Source organism: Rhyacophila brunnea, unplaced genomic scaffold (genome assembly GCF_057557595.1).
Source record: "Rhyacophila brunnea isolate RB1 unplaced genomic scaffold, BYU_Rbru_1.0 scaffold_10, whole genome shotgun sequence".
Classification (NCBI taxonomy): Eukaryota; Metazoa; Arthropoda; class Insecta; order Trichoptera; family Rhyacophilidae; genus Rhyacophila; species Rhyacophila brunnea.
The window spans coordinates 4,979,191-5,001,450 of NW_028232752.1; the positions used below are offsets into that span (position 1 = coordinate 4,979,191).

At 33.4% G+C, this 22,260-nt stretch overlaps 1 protein-coding gene and 1 non-coding gene across 2 annotated transcripts in view; both read left to right on the top strand.

Moving 5' to 3' along the window:
• Positions 1-22,260, top strand: part of TkR99D (Tachykinin-like receptor at 99D) — a 544,278-nt gene that overhangs the window by 360,919 nt on the left and 161,099 nt on the right. The gene's annotated exons all lie outside the window — the stretch shown is intronic.
• Positions 21,184-21,290, top strand: LOC147078830 (U6 spliceosomal RNA). The gene has a single exon (XR_015071684.1). It is a non-coding gene; the product is annotated as a U6 spliceosomal RNA (small nuclear RNA).

Consider the following 22,260-nt stretch of genomic DNA (forward strand, 5'->3'; position numbering starts at 1 on the left):
TTGGATCCTGGACTTAATAGGTAGGTGATAAGTTTGTACCTACTTTATTGTATTGATTTTATTTAAGTTAGAGTTTAGTGTTCGTTGTCAGTGTGTGTTTGCCTTTTGGTGAGCACACCTGAAGATGCCGAAAGGTGAAACTCGGTTAGCAATAAACGATTCAAATGGAATAGTACAACACTTAAATTCATTAGTTTAATTTATTATAATAAGGTTTCCTATCTGGTGTGGCTGAGATGGAATTCCATGGAGTACAAAAATTTTACCACTTATAACTCCCTTAATAATTGTCACAATGAAAAGCTTTATTGCGCTGATTTTTCAAATAGCGTGAATGTCATAACATTGGTGCAAAATAATTCGCAGAAATCCTGGGTGAAAAAGAATAGTGAAAAAATGTTTTGTTTTTTAATTTGCTTTATGTATTTTCGAATTCGACGCTTACATTCTGACCACAGAACAGATAATAAATAGAATACCGATAGGCAATATTCAATACGCCGCATTGTGAAGCAGGTTTTTGAATGTGTGAGTGTCCTACGAAAATGAAGCACGCATTATGCACGTGCAATAGTGTGTGTAATACACCAACATTAAATGAGCGTAAATGCATAAACCGAGAGCAGTTTTTAGTATTCGACGTAAAACGTATTCTTAACACGTGTGTAAGTTTAACCCGGATTCTTCCTTACTCGAGTCGGTTACCTGCTATCGCTTTACCCGTTGTGTATTTCAGTTCCCATTATTTCTGAGTTCCTTGATTCTGACGGTGCTGCTTTATGGTAGCGAATCACGGCACCTTACGAAGGCTCAGAGCAACCGTAATAATCAAATTCGAAAACAGATTTTTGCGACGGATACTGGGTGTGGGTGGTATGACTTTATGAGCAACGAGGAGATAAGAGAACGCACGGAGCAGCCTCTTATCACACTGGACTTGGCTCGGCCACGTGCTCCGGATGACAGAAGAAAACCTCATCCTCGCTTGCCTGTTCTTCAAGCCGACCGGATTCCGGCGTCCTGGAAGGCCGCTAAATACTATCTATATAGTGTATACGCTGGAGCTACGGTATGCTGGTTTGACCTGGAACAAAGCAAGAAGACTGGCGAGCGACAAGGATTCTTGGAGGCGCCGCGTTGTGTCCATATACTCCAACTAAGGTGCGGATATGGCCGAAGAAGAAGAAATAATTAGATATTTTTAGAATAAATAGTTTATTAAGTTTAATATTAACATCGCATAAAATGGCCGCCAGTACGCAGTTATCGAGTCTTATTTTCCACCATCCGTTTCTTCAACCTCTGGTATACTTTTCTTGAAACGTTATGGACGGTTTTAATTTTAACACTTTTTTTGATCATTCATTACCAAGCGGTTGGTGACCTAACATGCAAAATGCAAACACGTAGTTCTGCATGAAAATACTGGATATATTCCACAGATTAGATTCAGTTATCTTTTGTCGATCGAGATAAATTCTATAAATCACCTGAATCCACAGGTAAACCTGTAGCTCACGATTATCGAGAAAGTTCTACGCTTTGATAAAACCAGGAATGTGAAACAGGAAGTCATTGCATGGCATGACGGTTACAATTAATTATTGGATTGTATTATAATATTGTATTTATAATAGTGTAATACTTGCTTTTTATACACAAGTTTATTTTACAACGTTTTTCTTATTTTTTTACAACGTTCTTCTTAGTTCGTATTCTTATTTGTCCGGTGGTTGTTTGTCCGGTACAAATCTTGTAATAAATTTTTAACTAACTTCCCGACTAGCTAGACATTTGAAACTTTTAGAATATATCAGAACACGATGCCAATTTATTTTTTAATACTTTTAGCCATCTTTAAGTAGAATTGATTTCATTTTCAGTTAATTCTGTTTTGTATAAAAAGTTATTTCGGAAGAAATCCGTAAAAGGTAAAACTATTATTGGTTGCTAAGTGGGTCCTAGCAACTGAATAATAAATATTAATATATACGTGCGTTACTATGGAAATCAATATGACATTATATAATAAATAAATAAATAAATAATTATTTTTAATTCGTTCACCCGGACTACTGGACAATATGATGGTTCAATCTCAAATAAAAAAAATATTCAACATCAGCCTCAACATCTGACCTCAAGGTCAGCATAGCAATTATACGTGAATGTAATCAAAAATATTAAAAATAATCTACACTCTACCGCAGGGTTTCCAAAACTATGTTCCGCCGAAACTGAATAGGTGTTCCGCGACCATTTGAAAAGGTTGTAACACATTTAAAGATCTTCTACTGAGTAGAAGTAAAATAAGTAAAACTAAAATAATTAAAGAATCTACTTCATATTGAAAGGCGATTGATCATCAATCTCCACTGATGTTTATGACGTCAAGTATCTAGATAGGTCATGGCTCCCACAAGGGGGAGCTGACAGATATCTGTGTGAGCGTGAGCGTGAGAGATTGACCAGCCAAGTGAGATAAACACACATCACAAACATTCACTAATATTTAAAAAATGTTTCACTTCAAACATACTAACATTTAATAATATGTGGTTTTGCCATACTTACAATTTTTGATTATTGTCGATATTTGACATGCCCATAATTGTGCATATCAACATAAAAGTAAGTGTATTAAAAATAAAAAATAAATCGCTAAAAACACCCTTAATTTTACCTCGAATACCATTTGGAATATACAACTGTAGATCGTCACATTGCCCTTACCCTTAGCGATAAGTAGGGGATCCGCCAAAGATCCTAGCCTGGGGGCCCGCTTCGGGATGTAGGGGCCATGATCTAGGTACAGACAGAGGACCATCTTTTCTCACACCGTGCGCATGAAAAAGATGGGGTATATTGTTTTTAACTGGCCGGCTGACAAGTCTTGTCAGTTAAACGCAATGACATTAATATGGAAGAAGCATCTGGAAAAAAAATGACACTCACTTTTTTGTCGGGTCTGCCGAATGGCATAATCTGTTCTTACGCCATTACAATAAAGGTGATATTGCTATAAATTCTCGATGCTTCTTGTCGGGTCTGCCGAATGGCTCGGTTCGAACGGGTCCGCTCAAACGAACATTGATACTAGAAAAACTGTTCTAACGCCATTATAATAAAGGTGATATTGCTATAAATTTCCGATGCGTGATATCGCATAATGGATATTGCGTGACGTCTACCTATGCACGTGCGAATGTTACGTTTGAATTTACTTGCTAGCTACTGTACTGAGTGCGTCGTCCATAAATAATGTCATTGGTTAAATGACAGTTGCCAAAATTGGCAGAACGGTTAGCTGCCCTAATAAATAACCTACAAAATAAACTAGGTGTTTCGTTAAAATTTCCGGGTTTGCGAAGTGTTCCATTGCAGAAAGAGTTTGGGAAACCCTGCTCTACTGTATGAAAGCATTCCGTTTCAGCTTTCCGCGAAACGAAATCAATAATTCAAAACCTATACAATATGTTTCACTATCTTCTTCAATGGCAATTCAATATAATATCCAAGTATTCGTATGTTATTTTGAACACGTGCACCATCCATTTCTTTTTGATTTTATGGCTGGTCAGAAAGATTTTTCTTTTTTCCATACCTATCTGTTTTCACTTGTTTGGCATTTTCCATTCAAAACCCTCTGCTTTATGCGGGCATAACTTGCAAGTTAGTGGTTTTCCTCCACTCGCTTTTGTGTACGTATTGAAAACTTATCCATTTTTCATGCGCGATGTCAAACGCTTTTATGGGAAACTTTATTATCTGTCGTTCAGGGAAAACTTTTACGAGATTTATTTTTATATTTTCATTGTCATTTGCGCCCACGGTGGATCGGTGGTGGATTGGTGGTGGAACTTTCGTCTCTAAAACCATCAGTCACTTGATCAAACCCATCGTATATTATCATGACATACGCATTTTAGAAAACAATGTAGGAAGAAAAAATATCAAGTGGAATTCAAACTCACATCTTTCACTTTCCAGATGAGTTTAGTTTATTTAAATAGATACCGATAGATCTAACATTAATGCAAATAATATTACTGTTGATATATAGCCGTCTAATAGAATAATATAACAATGTAATTAAATAATATAATTAATAATATAATAATAAAGAAGTACTTACGTGTCGACATCTGGCGCTCGCTGCGCGACGCTGCTATATACCGACTATTGTTTGTAAGAGGGAGACAGATTTTACTTTCCACTCTTACGCCGCACCTGTGTGTGTGTGGCGTGATAGTATTTAGTTCTCATCGGTTATTTGTAACGCGCGCATATAAAATCTGATCTTTCTGTATAATAATATTCATGCAGTTTAATATAAATAAAGTTAATCGTATATTAAAACTACGTTGCTTATTTACGATCCTCAAAACAATCCACAATTCCCAACAATTACTAATAACTGAACTGTCGATGGTCATTCAAATTTCACAGTACCTTAGAGTTGAAAGTGCGGAAGTCACATTTTTATCATTTCTAGTTAAGTATGCAGATTTAAATGTGTATTCGTTCTCTTAATGCTGAAAATTTGGGAGTCCAATGTCACATGGTTTTAAAATACTTACTTCTTATACTTAAGAGCTGAAAGAGTGGATGACCAATTTAAGTCATTTGTTCTTTAAGCTATAGCAAAAAGATTAATTGCAAAAATGCGGAAGTCCAACATACGCAGTTTTAGTCCAAACGCGAATGAGTATTTTAACTAGATTAGCTGATTAACTATGTTAAAACTGCTCTCCTGCAAAATATTGAATAATATGTGACTTCCACACTTTCAGCTCTAAGGTACACTTTATTCAATACTGAATGTATATACGGTTTCAATAATGTTCTTTATTATATAATTCAATGTTTTGAAATTAATTCAAATCAATATAATACTAATGTTTGCAACCGAGCCCATACCCAAAAACATATTATTTATTATTACGTACTAGTCATATTTTGATATCAATATGACCATGCAGCATGTCTAAAAGAATGGACAACACAACGCGGACAACACAAACGGCTTTAATAATTAGGAACGTCAGACCAACCGCACACGATAGCCGATTGTACGCCAGTTTTCCATAGCTAAAATCAAAACGTGGGCCATATAGAATGTGCAATGGAAGTAACGGGACGCGGTATGTTTTACAACGAAAAAAAATCAATAATAAAGTAAATATTTTATTACCTGCTTTCATCTTTTTACCCACCATATCATTTTACGACGTACGCCTCTGATATTACGTGTAATTTGATTTCGTATTAGATAAATTATATTTTAATTTCTGAAAAATGCGTGACCTATATATAGCTTTCCTGAAAAACAACCAATATATTATATATATATTCCATAATTAAGAAAGTAATTAGACAAAATGTAAACCTTGTTAGACAGGTAGGTAGTTATTTCAAAGACTGACTTACAAGGAGCGTTTCAAATTAAAAATTAAGGATATGCTTTGGTGAAATGATGAAAATTAACAAAAATTGCAGCACGTTGGACCTATAAAATGTATAGCTTAAGAGCCGAAGTGCTGTGTAAAGATATAAGATTAATAATTGTAAGTATATTTGCGAGCTAAAGCCTCAGTTACATTGAGCTTCTTTACGAGCTGTTTATTGGCGAATTTACAATCTGCCTGTGAAGTCGCCCAGTGTAATCATCGAATAAGCTAATAAGCAGGTTGTAAACACTCTACCGAGAAAAGTTAAAAGCCGGTCAACTTTACACGCTACACGCCAGCATCACACACATTGCGTCTGCGCAGTAGAGCGCAGTACCAACCTCCCGGTAAAAAAACGAACTACGTTCTGTCAAAATAGTCACTGGCTTGTGGCTTCTCAGCGAATGGAAAGTTTTGTGTGTAATCATCAAATCGCAGTAGCTTAATCGCCCGCTTTTAAATTCTCCAATAAACAGCTCGTAAAGAAGCTCAATGTAATTGAGGCATTAGCTTATTATAATCTATAATCTGTATGACAAATGTCGTTATGATACCTTGTCTTTTCTTATCATAGAAATTTATTTACTTACGCCAAGATGACGTAAAATAATAAATGTCATCCGGATCGAAATAGTCATAAAATATAGTTAGGCTGTATTTTGATGCTTTAAATAGGTTCATTATGTAATGAATCAGTATTACTTTTTTTCAGAATTATTAATAACCATGTCCTTGCTTTATCGCACAAGATGGTTAAGGTGGTTGTTAGTAATTTTGAAGAAAAATTACGTCGAGCATCGTATTTTTTTTTAAATATGATTTTTTCTAGTGGGTATAAATATATCTGAGGTGTTTTCAATATATGGAATGTTACATTCTCAAAATGTTGTGAATTATTCGTTGAATAAAAGAAATGTTTTATTATAAATTATTAGCAAGTTCAAGTAGACGTTATAACTAAAATATTTGGCGAGAGCCGGGCGTCGGTTAGTAATTAATGTAATTAATACTCCTTGATTCAATACACAGAAACTGATAATCAATATTAACGCAATTTGATAAGCATTTCATGTAAGACTTACTATTTTAAATTGTCGCAATAAGATAGGAGGCTCGTAGCATAATTGGTTGATTCACAGTGGCGCGATACCAGTCAAATATTCAAATATAATTTTTCTAGTGTGTATATATCTGAGATATTTTCAAGTTATGTTATGTACAATAATATTAGTCAAACCAGGAATCTTGCACACTTTAATATACGTCTTTGGTGTGACACGTGAGTGTGGCGAAGTATGAAGACTTGTAGTAGCTGGTAGAGATGGCGTGTTTATACATATTATAATATACAGAGTGACAGTTCTGTACCAAGATAAAATGCGGAGTGAGATATTATTCATTCAATCATGATAGCTCATTTATTGAACTCTTTTGAATAATGCTGACTCTGAGTATCCCATGCCTTTGGTGAGAAATGCATTTTAACATAATAAATCATTATCATCAGCCGGGGCCGATCCACTACTGGATGAAGGCTTACCTTAAGTCTCTCCACACTTCTCGGTTCCTAGTTCTTTGCTGCCACGTTCATCCACTGAACTTTATGAGCTCGTGTATCCAGCCGATTTTAGAGTGTCCCTGTGGGCGTTTAGTGCCTTTTGGATATCACTGTATGACGAAATTTGTCTAGTGGTTGTCCACTTGCTTTTAATAATTATTATTAATAATATAAATATTGGGGTAAAAATTCTTATTTGCAATCGGTAATTAGATTCGTGTGAAATTCGTATGCTTAAAAATGTATGTAGGTATGTATTACACAATCTTATTTTCGCCGTCAATATTTCAAACTGAATACACACTGACCTGACTAATCGATACGCTGACGGCAAACGAAAAAATGTGAGCTTATAAAAACAATTAAATAATATTTCCGCGATCGATTTGTATGTCACAAATTTTGCTGACAATACTTGTTCACACAGGACTCGTTGATCGCCACACGCCATTCATAACCAGCGACTTGGGAAATTCTTCCTAGGGCGCTTCCAGTATAGTTTTGGAGGACAGTTTTCATTCATTAAGGGGGATCCTTATGCCAACAGAGAACCTAGCTAAAAAATACGAAGCTTGCAATTCGAATTTTTTTTTGAGAATTTACAATTGCAACTGTATTAATTAATTATTAGATAAATTGTAAAAAAAAAATGTGAATTTGTTACACATTTACGTCATAAGTTACGTCATTATTACATTTTTTTTATGGATATATTGATTATTAAAATTTATTAAGTTTTCTATCTTTTCTTGTGTATATTTTTGACTAATTGTTCGTTTTAATATTTTTTATATTTATTTTAAAAAACATCGATTTTTATAAAAAATATAAATGTGTATAACTTCAAATCCTTTTTATTTATATAAAATCTTATTTAGGTATGGTCCCAATATTTAAGCTCGATAATTTAATATAGTTGAAATTGTAAATTATCAAAAAAAAATCTCAAATTGCAAGCTTCGTTATATAATGTTTGAGGCTTTCACGGTTGATTTTTATCGTAGTAGATTTTTGGGTTTCCACCGTGTGTCCTTCTTCCTTCTTCACTCGACGTTTCGGGCTCGTTGCAGAGGCCATTATCAAGAGATGATATGTTTTATGGTTTTTCCGCTAGGTTCTCTGTTGGCATAAGGATCTCCCTTAAGCCTGAAAAGGTTTCATAATGATGCCAGTAGTGGAGAAAAATAATACGAATACAATGATAATTTTTACATGCCTTAAATTTAATAAAAGTTTTACAAAAGCCAAACGTAATTGATTGATATATTGTACAGCAACAAAATGAAAGTGTTACTTCACAAATTTAATGAACCAGAGTGTCTTTGAGCGAGATCGATGGGTTTTAAAGAAGTAATTTTGCAAAAATGTTCAAACCGTCATATGTGTTAGGTATTTTAAAATAGTCTGACAGATGGAAGAAAAATTCCAAATACTTATTTTTGGGAATCTCTTAAAACAATTTCTCTTAAAACATAATAATTTATAATGACAGCATACAATATTATTAAAACCTCCCAATTTGAATGTAGATATCATCATCTGCCGGGGTCAATCCACTGCTGGGTGAAGGCCTCCCCAAGCTTCTTCCAACTCTCTCGGTCTTGTGTCATTCGCTGCCACACATTTCCGCCGAACTTTACCAGTCCGTCAATCCAGCAGCTTTTAGGGCGACCCTGTGGCCGTTTCGTGCCCCTTGGGTACCACTGGATGACGGCATTTGTCCAGCGGCCGTCCTTTCGGCGCGCAATGTGCCCCGCCCATCTCCATGTCAGCTATTTGGCAACGTCTATTACATCGCGTACTTCTGTCTGCTTCCTAACCCATTCGTTTATCTTACGGTCCTTTCGCGTGATGCCCAACATACACCTCTCCATGCCTTGCTGTGCGACTCTTAGCCTTTGGATATCTTTCGTGTTGAGGGTCCACGTCTCGCGAGATTTTTGTTTGTGTTTTATGGGGGTATTTGGACATAACACACCACGCTGTCAAAACGGGTTGGTTGTGGTTTTCTGTCTAGGTTTTCCTTCCCGTAGTCAAGGGGTCTCTCGTTTTAAGAGGGGGCTCAAGAGGAGGAGATTGAAATATAATCTAGTATCAAAAGGACATCGGCGTCGTTAGGACGTTAATTTAAATCGATATTTTCGCAAAAACCACTAATCATCGGAGATTTTATTTAAAAAAAAAAATATATTATTGGCATTGTCGGCCGTCTTACACATTATTATTTGATAAACAACTGCACGTGTCCGCCGATCAGAAAACAGGGCTGTCAAAATATTATATCCATTAATATTTTTAAAATGTTAATTTTGTCATAGTATTATTATTACCTAATTCAAATTGAGCGTAGGTTGATACTCAAATACTATTATAGTATGTTTATGATTTCGAGAAAATAATACGATGATATATAATCCATATCAATTATTTGAAAACAATACATTTGCATGTAGGTACATGTATAATATAGTGAAAAGGTCAGATACCTGTTTAATTTTCAAGATAACATCAAAATTTGTATATACTTACCCAAATGAAGAATATTCGACATTCATGAGTGAGCACGGCTCAAAGCTATGAAAATGTGTTTTTTTCAATTTGAAAATATTTTAATTGTGTATTATTTTATTACAGATTCATAATACGTTATATAACTAATACAACATACTGTTTTTTTCTATGAATAAAAAAGACTGGAAGGAACATATTGTGTCACGGCAATCAAGAAAGACCGGAAAATATGGCCAACAATGCATGATACACAAACATAAAATACACAAAATTACCTATTTAAGTTTACCGCACACGTGCAGACCACACGATATTTGTTTTCGCAAAGTCATCGCTTTCCAAAATGGCGAATTTGGTTGCCAGTTTTTATGGCGATGAATCAGTATGTTCCTTCCTGTCTTTTTTTATTCGTAGGTTTGTTTACTATGTACACCAAGAAATTTCCATTTATAAAATCCAAAATGAGTTTTGGAATATAATGCAACTAAAACTAGAAAAATTCTATCATGGGTGTTTACTTCTTGAATTAGTTGACCCCAGAAACAACAGGTCCATTCCACTACGTGAACCACAGTGGATATTATGCAGGGTCCACATTGGCAACATGTCGCCGGCAACCTCGTTAAATTTTACGATAAGTATGATAATTATCGTAAAATTTATCTAGGTTGTCGCGCGACATGTTGCCAGTGTGGACCCGGCATTAGATGCACAAAACTTGAATAAAATATATTATAAATAAAATTTAAAAAGTACAATATAATTAATTGCGTCGACAGCCCTGGCGTCGCCCGCCAGTCGGATGGTCTAATAAAAAAATAATGTATCTAGTGACTGTATGTTAATAATTATTTTTAGGCACTCATGATATAAATTATTTCGCCCATTGCCTTTACATGCAATAATGGTTCTACCTACCACTTGTTTCACTAGTATAAAAGTGAAGTTGCGCAGTCAATAAAAAGTCACTTTCTTTTTATAATAGGCAGACACTAAATTCTACGTTTTAAAAAATATGCATTAGAATTAAACAATACCTATTATTTTTAATACGTAGGTCCTAAACATTACAAATAAACACTATTCATTATTAATGTTTTTTGGATAGCACATGAAATAAAAATGTAGGTAGATATGCATTTCAACATCCTTCGTATGTTTAATTCTCGGACAATTTCAGGTTAAGAAGTTATTAATATATTATTAAGTTTATATTGTGGCAACCACATAATTGAAAATGTCATCATCATATTGGTTGCAATACTTTCTCCCAAACAGTTGATTAACAAATTGAATTTAGTAACATTTACGTACCTACCTATATTAGAAGATATTATTTTTTGGTCACCCCATTCTGTCTTCACGTCGACCGTGCTTATGATTTAAATTTAATTTAGAGACCATTTACATTTGACACAAGCATTGTCGGCGACCTTTGTATATTGCTAGTAGACCAACAATTCCGGACCACATATAAAAAAATCATATTTTCAATTCTCAAGGGCAATTCTGTAGAGCTTACCCTTAAGGCGCCAGAGTTTCGCCTTTCACCCTCTTCTATTAGCTACACATGGATTATACTGTCGTAAGACACACCACATCTGCATTGCCCAGGGGACGCCGCGTGGAGGCTAGAGATAGGATTTGTTGGCTATCTGTAGGGTAGCGTCTCAACACTTTATAGAAATGTACCTATTGGCATTAATGCATTCCATTGAGGCCCTAGCCAACCATTTGCCCCCTGTAGATAATATGTAGATTTTTTTATGTAGATTTTGTAGATATAGTTTAAAATATTTCCTTATACTCTCTATAAACAGATTTTTCATGACATCACGATGGTCGCGGGGCTTATGCGTCGGCCTATAACGCCGTGGGTCCCAGGTTCGAATCATGGATCTGGCAAGTACTCATACATATTGTTTTTCAATTTGTGTATGAGTCAGAGTATGGACCTAATAGGTTGAGCAAGTGGCTGACATCCATTTCCCGTCAAAACAAAATCTGTTAATACAAACATCCATCCTGTGGAGGCCCATATGATCTTATTAGGATCGGACATGGCAAAAAAAAGATATTAATATATAATTTACATAATTTGAAAACATCTAAGATAAATAATATAATAATATAGCCACTAGAAAAAACCTTTTTGGTTTTTAAAAATACGACGCCTAGCGGGATTCGCAACTAAGCTATATATTATGTCTTATCTAATTGCGATGAAATTGACTAGTAGTTTTAACAATTCTCTCTGAAGCGCTTTGAAAAATTTCGTTAATTTTTTGGTAGTCGGCTTTATTATTTTAAATTACTTTAATTACTAACCGGTATCAGGATCACTCCAATTTTTTTGTTATAACGTACTTCCACTTAAGTATTTATATAAGTATTTTTAAATAACTATTTTTTAAGTTATACTTCTTTAGGCGCGTTTGGAAAATCAGATCAGAGTGTATTATTGACACATAATTTATTTTTTCACAGAAAAAAAACGCACTCGATTGGATTCGAACCACCGATTGCTCAGTTATCAGCCGAACGCACTACCATTACGCCACAGTATGATACTGCAATCGTGACGATTATACAGTATAATATTATAGTTTAGAATTGTTCCGTTGCCTGGGCAGCGAATTTATTATTGTCGGCCATTTGTAATTCCTTACGTAAACAAACTATTAAGCGTCATAGTGGCAGTTGTTACTTTAAAAATAAAAACAATGATAAATAATTATATAATTTAGTAATATAAGTTAAAGTGTATAGAAATAAACCAACGGCGTTCCAATAAGCGGTCCTTTTTCGTGAGTGTGTAATTTAAGAAGATAATTAAGAGCTAGTTGAAGAATCTACGTTATCACAAGTTTTGTTTTTGTTTTGTTACGCCAAAGAAGTATAACTTCTAACGCGCGTACATAAGTACACACAGCGATTTTTTTTATTCAACGAATGATTCACACGATTTACGAATGTATCATTCTAATTATTGAACATACATAATTTTGAAAACACTTCTGAGAAATATATTATTATAACCAATAGAAAAAATCTTTTTTGAAAAATTCCTGCGGGGTGGCATAGTTTCGATTCGATAGACGTCATGACAGCAACATCAAATAAATAATGAGTGGATGTAGCTATGGGAGGCATTCATCCAGCTAGACCACGGTTGATGATTATGAACATATGAATGTACTTGTAAGTTTGTATTGTGGCATTAATTGAATTCGCAGTGGCGGGTTGTTGATAAAATGAATTATATAATAAATGAAACTATTTTATTTCCTCTAGTATGTAGTTCTAAAATAAAATCCATTATTTGATAAAAACAAGTGCACTCAATTGGCGCCATTAGCAAAAGGCACGATTTATAACGTTGTTACAACAGTACATTGTCGTGATATTTAATCACCAGGAAATATAAATGTTTTCTTTTGCGCTTTTCATTGAAAACAAACATAATTAATAGGGATCACGAATAAATAATTGGATAAGTTTATACAAAAGGGGACTAATTAACAATTTTAGACAAATTTGTATTTTATATTATCATCATCAGCTGGGGTGAATCTGCTGCTGAATGAAAGTAGCCCTAGAACTTTCTAGTAACACTAGACTCGATCCGTATCTCCTTGCTGCTATGCACGCCGACTGAACTGGGTGAATTTTTTGACAAAGCAAGGTCGCTTAGTACCCGTTAGAAGCCGAGTAATATTAACTGCCATTACATCAACTAACCTTCAAAATATCTTATTACTTCACGTACCTACTCTTGCCTGCTTTTTTATCAGCGTCACACACTTAGAGTTTTTCTTGCCAGATCTAGTTTATAAAATTTGCATTTGGCGTATGCAGTTAAATCTAACGTTGAACATACATAATTTTGAATACACTTCTGAGAATTAATAGAAAAAATCTTTTTGATTTAAAATACAAAAACCGATCGCCAATAGTAGCTGAATTTGGAAAACGCTTCAGTTAGTATTAAAGGCCATTAGTTAAAATTTGTCGTAATTAAGTATGACTCCTTTAGCATAGTGGTCTATGTGCGTGGGCGCGATACCCGATGGATATGCAGGTTCGATTCCTGCGAGGTAAGATTTTTCTATTTGTTATAATATATCGTCTCTGTTCTGGCAGAACACACTAACTGGAGAATACTAGTTTTGAGTAATTTGACTTTGAAGTTGTTAAAATGTTTGAAATAATGGTCTATCATGTGAGTTTATTAAGTAATCGTAAAAAGGATGACTTTAAAATAAAGACTGTTTATTTATTAAGAAGGTTTCCAGACGGTAAAGTTTGAAATAAGGAACATTTTGGTACTAACTCAATATGTCATTTTTTCGAATTAGTGTCTTCTGCCAGAACAGTGACGATATTTTCTCAGAAGTGTTTTCAAAATTATGTATGTTCAATAATTAGAATGTTATATTCTTAAATCTTGTCAAATATTCGTTGCATAAAAAATAGTTAATTAAAAATCTAACGTCGTTAGACACAGCTGTAATCTTATAAATTCTAATTAAAGAGAAGAATATTCACTTGAAAATTAACATGCCGATTTTTTGTACATATAATATTCTTACCAATAAAATAAATATACATAATTTGAAAACACTTCTATATACATACTATTTTTTTTTTAAATAAAAAATAAAATGCCCAGCAGCACACGAACCCACGTCCACTGGATTCGCGACAGTGTGCTTTACTAATTGAGTCATGTGCATCCTATCTAATTACCATGTAATTAACTAGTAGTATCCACATAATATTGAAGCAAGATTTCAAAATGCTACACATAATAAACATATAATCTAAGCAAAAGATATACATAACAGTAGCGAAGACTCCATACTAGGCGATTATTTAAAGCCTACCTTCTTAAGAAAAATATTTTTTATTTTCATGTTGACGTATTTATATAATCACAAATAATAATAAATATATTCAATATGCCCAAAGACATCTATCTTATAATTGTCATAATTTTACGATCTTTTCCCATATTTTCAATAAGCACCATCTATGGCATCTCTCGAAAGTTTAAAAAAAATAGAACACATCGCGTTTCACTTCACATATTGTATAGGATTATTTTCGCGTGAATCGACGGGTTTTTCAATATGAAGTTTTTTTCTCATTATTATAAAATGTCTGGCGTCCCGCATACAAATGTACAAGTTGTTTCGTTAGCGCTTACGTCGCGGGAGCACATTTATTCAAAATAATTAATAAGAAAATAATTTAAAAAATAATTTCTATTGGATTCAATCACATAAATATGTTTTGATTGTTGTTAAAAATATTAAATAATTTATCTCGTGATTTTTATTTATTTATTAGTTCACTCATTAGACAATTTATAAGTATTTTAAAATGTCTAGTTTTACGGGTTAAATTATAAACTGTTATGTAGCATAATATATACACAACAACGGATATTTTCAAAGATGATAGGTATTATATTTCGAGCGTGTGTTACGTTTATAAATGTTTAGGAAAATACATAAGTAATTCAAACTAATTGCTTATTTTTATGAACTAATTATAACAAACCAATTAAGCTTTTGAAATTTCTTCGTTTTAGCGTACCTATTCATCAGTAGTAAAGTTAGGTTCTCTTCTTATTTCCCGCAAATATATCTGACAAGCATGGTTACTCCCACAGCCTACCTCTTTCAAAAAGTCACCCTTCGCCACTGATACATAATAACATGAATATTGTAGCATTTTTTTTTCTTTTTGTATTTTTTTGTTTACTATGTATGTATTAATTGTTAATCAAGCTAACACTACATTCAAGTACATGGCTAACTGCACAACCGTCCTCAGTATCTCGATTTTTTTCTGTCCAATCGGTCACACTCAGCCTCTCTGCGCCGGGACAACTGGACGCCACGCGATTCGAAAATAAATAGTCGTTATGCAATAATAAGTACTTTTAAAAAAAATATTTATTATTAATATTTATATTTAAATCATTATGATTTAATAGTTGGTGATAATTTAAATATGCACACGTAAATAATGATTTAATCGTGCATATGTTTACGTTCCAGCGAAAAAAGGGTTTTTTAATTTTTATATAAAGCCTTAGGCATGGTATTTCTCAATCCGCAATAAAAAAACATTATGTTAAGAGTAAAATGAATTAAAACTACTAAGTAGTAGATAGAAACTGATTAAAATTCTTCGTCTACCTTCTGTTTACGTATTGTTGTTTTTATTTAATAAAACGCAATTTTTTTTATAGTACTTATTCCACTTTTAATTAATATATTAGGACCGGTTTCGTCCGCCTCAGTGGGACATTTTCAACTCAAGATATATATGGAATGTTACATTCTCAAAATCTTGTGAATTATTCGTTGAATTAAAGAAATGGTTTATTACAAACCATAATAGATAAAATTATTATTTTTTATAATGTTAAATTGCAATGTTCTGTTTACGTGTCTACAACTGTGCGGCGTCCGATTGTCCTGGCGTCCACTTGTCCCATTCCCCTCTGCTTCTCACTTGTTATACATTTTTTATAATGAACATACATAACTTGAAAATACCTCAGATATAAACCCACTAGGAAAATCATATTTGAAAAAAATACGAAGCTCGACAGGATAATACGAGTATTATGATTTTTTCTAATGGGTATATAATATCTGAAGTGTTTTCAAGTTACGTACGTTCAACATATCGTCACTGTTTTGGCAGAAGACACTAATTCGAAAAAATGACATATTGAGTTAGCACCAAAATGTTCCTTATTTCAAACTTTACCGTCTGGAAACCTTCTTAATAAATAAACCGTCTTTATTTTAAAGTCACCCTTTTTACGATTACTTAATAAACTCACATGATAGACCATTATTTCAAACATTTTAACAACTTCAAAGTCAAATTACTCAAAACTAGTATTCTCCAGTTAGTGTGTTCTGCCAGAACAGAGAAGATATAATATATGGAATGTTACATTCTGAAAATCCTGTGAATTATTCGTTGAATAAAAGAAATGGTTTATTACAAACCATAATTGATAAAATTATTATTATTTATAATGTTAAATTGCAATGCAATTTTGAAAATCTTTTACACCTATTTCAAAATATATTCAAATCGCCCTTTTTGCCATACACCATTCAATTTGAATTCGGATCAAAAGACAAACAAAGCGTTGTCATGGAAATTAATTTCCTCTTCCGTTTTTCAATATAAATGTTTTGCTTACTTATTGTTTCTTTTGGAAGCTTAAAGATTTTAATTTATATTTCCTCAAATAAAACATTTTTATTATTAATAATGATTATATTATGCTCGTTTGTTATTCTATAGTATATACGAAGTATGCCGGGATTGTTTTAGCAAACGAAATTACTGTCTCCGTATTTTCATGATATTTTTTTTAATACACAGATTTAAGAATTTTAGTTTCTTTATTACAGAAAATATGTAATTTTGAATACCTTAGAAATATGGGATGACGTACTCTGCGGATCTCTGCTTTCATCGAGAGTTTCATGGAGGTACACACCTTTTGGAGTCTGTAATCGAGATAGCAATATGTCAAATGATATTACACTAATTTTATTGAGATAGTGCATATTGTCAGATACAACTGTAATGGATACACTAATGGCTTCACACATGTTCTTTGGTAACACAAAATCAACTGTTTATAAACCTAGGACTGCACGCTATGGATAATAAATAATATAAATGGCCGGATGAGTATTTAACTCAATGTGGAATGCCTGATACTTACCGGTTATAGTTGGTCAGAACCAAGTTCCATCTGTAGCAATCATACCACTCAGAATTTAATATGTATGTTTTGTTGTAAAAACAGAACAATGTAGCGGAATTTCCGTAATCATAACATCGATCAACAGCGTCTATTATGATTTGTTTAATTGCGACAATGTCTCTTGGATTATATGGACTGCATTTATATAAATAGCTTGGACGACCATCTTAGAAATCGGGAGCATCAGTTGTTTGTTCTCCCGAGGAGCAAAACTAACCTGCCATTGGTGATGACAAATGGGAGGGCAATAACTCTGTTTAACCAAATCGCTTCGGATGTTGATATATTCCATCTACGTGAGGATGAGTATAGGTGGACGTTATTTTATAAATTATTAAAATAGGGTCTGCTTAACTCATCCGGTGTACTTCCTTTTACCTATTTACTTTATATATATATATTTTGTTATATTGAAGTACATATTTCTACTGTAGAATAAGTTAATAATGTTTTAATAATATTTCTTTGTTCCTAAATGCCATGTTGTGAACGTCTTAAACTTATAATTTGTAATGTTCACAATATGTAAAATAAATAAATTGAATTAAAATTGAATTGAATTGACCCATAACTCATCACTCGGCGCATTACTCGTCTCGAGTCTGGTCACTCGACACAGTCAACCATCATTCCACTCGAGTCCAGTCTCTCAGTTATATTAACATCTCGCTACATCGCCAGTCAATTCAATAATACAATCAATCTCACCAGTACATCCATTCTCGCGATTATAACATCACTATGTAATCTTTATCATTGTATTTATTTATTCTTGTACGATAAATAAACTTTCACCTCGAAACTTGAAGCAACCACGACTTTATGTCTCGTCAACTTTAAGACTCAGAGAAACTGTTTGTTAAACTTCTAAAACATGTTCTTGCGGTGAATATTGCATGTGTGGCGGGTTGTACCTTTATTACTAACAAGAATAGACACCTCAAGAGAGTTTCAATTTGGTCTGTAGTTTCTTCAAGCCATTTGGATTCCAACGTTTTAGAATACTGCCAAAATACTACAAAATGATGTACGGCAAAGTTAATGCATCCTGGTAGGGTATGCAAGATGCAAGAAGCATACCGATCGATTCTTGGAGACGACGCATGGAATCCATAAACTTTATCTAAGAAGCGGATATGCATTACGAAAAAACAAATACAAATTGATAATTACAATTTTTGTTTAATGTCATATTTATTTTAAATCCCTACCAAAGACAATTCTTAACTTATTTATATTTTTTCTTCAATTTGGTTGATAGATACTCTAATTTAGTAGATATTAGGTAGGTTACACTATTTTTTAATCATTTACGACTTAAGTATCATTTAATAACCTGCGGCCCTCGTAGTTAATTGCGTAAGTTGGCCTTACAACCGGAGGCTCCAGACTCGATCCTGGTAAGGTCACAATATATTTATGGGATTTTCTCATAGCCTGGGTGTTTATGATTATTCTACTTGTATTACTAACTACACTAATGTCATGGGGTGCATGGTCTGTTGTAGCATTAAAAAAATGATAACTATGTGTAATAAACCAATCAATGCTTTGGTAAATGGTAGTTTTTGGATTGGGTTAAATTAATTTAGTCAATCACGTCAACAATTTAGGTTAATGCCTAGTTTATGACATTTTACATGTGCACATTTTAAAAATATGTATTTTTTTAGTTAGATAGAGAGAGTCGAAATGTGACCACAAAAGACAGCGCGTCACTATACGATTGGTTTGTCGAATATCCGTTATTGTGAAAATCGACCTTTGAATGCAGAATGATTTTTTTGTATCTAAATGGACCAGAACCATCCTTTTCTTTAAATTGCTTTAAACTGAAAACAGCAATCATATGCTGTTAAAACAACAATTTAAATACCTTCATGTATTTAAATATAGGATAATCAAATTTGTTTTTCGTCTCCTGAACATTTGACATTTGGTCTATTCGACAAACCAATCCTACAGCGACGAGCGATTAAAAAGGCATTAAATACACCGATGTTTTCGACGCCTACAAAGCATTGTGCGATCCATAAGCTCGACTGTTACCATGGTAATTCTATTGTGAATAAAATATAAAGGATGCTCCCGACTCGCTAGAAAATTCTACAATTTTAACAAATAAAAAATTGACACATGTAACAACAAACACTGTTACAAAACTACATTGGCAATACATCCACTAATACAAGTTGTCCGTTGAGTGAGAGCGACACATGCTAACATTTAGCATAATTTATCATTCAATACTTTTATACTGTGATGAGCTAGTTCTTAATTCGAACACCGAACGATGTATAATGGTATATCCATAGTAAACTTTGGCAAAGGTGAAAAGCAGATTTCTTAGAAAACCTCAATTCGCTATAAATCCAGTATTATCATTATTATTGCATTGTTTTAAAATAATTCTAGCCAGTACTCAACTTTCACAGTGTAGTCTATTTAATATTGCCGTTATCTACATCAAGTAGCAAATATCTTATGAATTTTTAAAAAAATGTTTGTCTGGGCGACATTTTTAAATTAATATAAATCGTTAATATTTTTTTCATTATAGGTACTATCATATTTATTTATTTTTCTTCTTTGCTCTACCAACAAAGCTTCCTTTATCAAACTGGGGCACTCGCGTATTGAGAATTTAATTAATGGGTACATTTTTATATTTCTAATATTCTTTGTTACGGAATATAATGTGCTTATTTGGGCGCAGGGTTTTTTCATTTCGTTATTATTAAATTTATCTTAATTTATTCACACAAATAAAAATACGATACAACCTGTATGCATTTTTATTTGCTAACAGATTTTTTTGACGGTATATTTTCTGAATTTATTATAATCGATGTGAGTATTGTTATTTTCTATGAGAATCGCTTTGAAGCATCTCCAGACGCGTAAATTTTTATCAACTTACAGAGAATATTGTTACATTATTAAGGGTCGATCCACTGCTGGATGAAGGTCTCTCCTAGCTTCATCCACTCTTTTCGGTTCATAGTACTTTGCTGCTACGTGCGTTTACCGAGCTTTATGGGCTTACTTTTTGACCCGATATTTTTATATAAGCACTAAATTAAGATATTATTAGATCAAAAAAAACACATTATACTTAAAATTGCCCTATCGTTAGAGAATTTAAGATTTTTTGTTTTTAATATAAGTTAGTAAACATTAAGTATTTAACAAAATTTCGAAATCATTCTACAAAGATTTATTACTCATTCATTAAATAGTCCGAATTATTTACCTTTACTAATTTTATAATGATATATAATATATAACTTATAACATACAGATATTATAATATAATATATATGCATATATACTATTTATTTTTTAACACTATTACACGTACTAATCAGCAGTTTAGTGAAATTGTAGTGCAGTATTAAAAATGAAACGATCACATAATTACACCGAGGCATTGATAAAATCACATACCTAATGATATTATATTGTGACAACCTCATCGGGCATCAAACCCAGAGCTCCCGAGTGAGAGCCCACCACCTTGCGCACTCGACTACGAAGGCTACTGACGTTTTCTTAATGGATTTTTTTGATAAATTGCGATTTATTTTTATTACTAATATTTACGTAATTTAATTGTCTTGAAATAAATAAATACATAATTGACTCCTGACCGGATTATTATACGTAATTATGAAGCTTTATAGACTGGAAGCTATATTAAGGCTATACCTCAGTTGAGGCATGGTCTAAAAAGATCGTGGCTAGGCGATGCGCGGATTGCGGGTGCAAATGACGCATGCCGACCGAAATATAATTTGTCATATAAATCCAACATGCGTCTATTTAATGTTATGTTTATTGTTATATTAGTAGTATTTGCTTCGGCAGTACATATACTAAAATTGGAACGATACAGAGAAGATTAGCATGGCCCCTGCGCAAGTATGACACGCAAAATCGTGAAGCGTTCCACATTTTTAAGGCCTACAGGACCACATCTTTGGATGCCCTGGCGGTCCTTGCGGGGGTCTCTCCCCTCGACTTGCACGTTCAAATTAGAGGATCGATCACTCTCCTTATGAGATTAACACTCAACAATAAGATTTCTTTTAATATGATATTGTATAATAATTATTAATTCACATTATAACAAGATAAAGAAACTGGACAACAAGGTGTTACGTTCCACGTCATTGAACCGACACTAGAAATGTATCTCGTAAAAAGCACTAATAAGACCAGCTATTTATTATTTATGGCCACGCGGCTCAAGCGTCGGCCTATAGCGTCGTGGGTCCCAGTTTCAAATCCTGTGTCTGGCAAGGACACATATTATTGTTTTTCAATTTGTGTATGAATCACAGTATGGACCTACTAGGTTGAGCAACACCTATCTCTCGTAAAAACTAAACCTGTTAATACAAACCTCCACTCTGCGGGAGCCCATAGGATCAAGTATGGTCGGGGAAATAAACATTCATCATCATTATCAGCCTGAATCTATCAATTGCTGGATGAAGGCCTCTCCAAGCTGATTCCACTTATCTCGGTCCTGTGCGTTGCGTTGCCACGTACTTCCGCAGAACTTTATAATTTCATCGATCTAGCGGCCTCTAGGTCTACCTTGCGGACGTTTTGTACCTCTCGGGTACCACTGGATGATTAGATTTATTTATTTAAGAATACAAAACATTGTGGACATAACAAATCTAAATTCAAGACGTACACAACATGAGATTTACATTATAAGTCAAACATTACCCTCACAAGAGAGAAGAGAATATAGAAAAAGAAATATATATATAATAACAATGATAATAACAAAAAAAAAAAATCAAAACATACTTAACGCTTTCGCTGCTGAATAGATAATGAGATTTTAATTGCCCCCTTTAAAATGCACGTTAATTACATCGATCGGCCGCCTGGTCATTACGCACCGTGTGCGT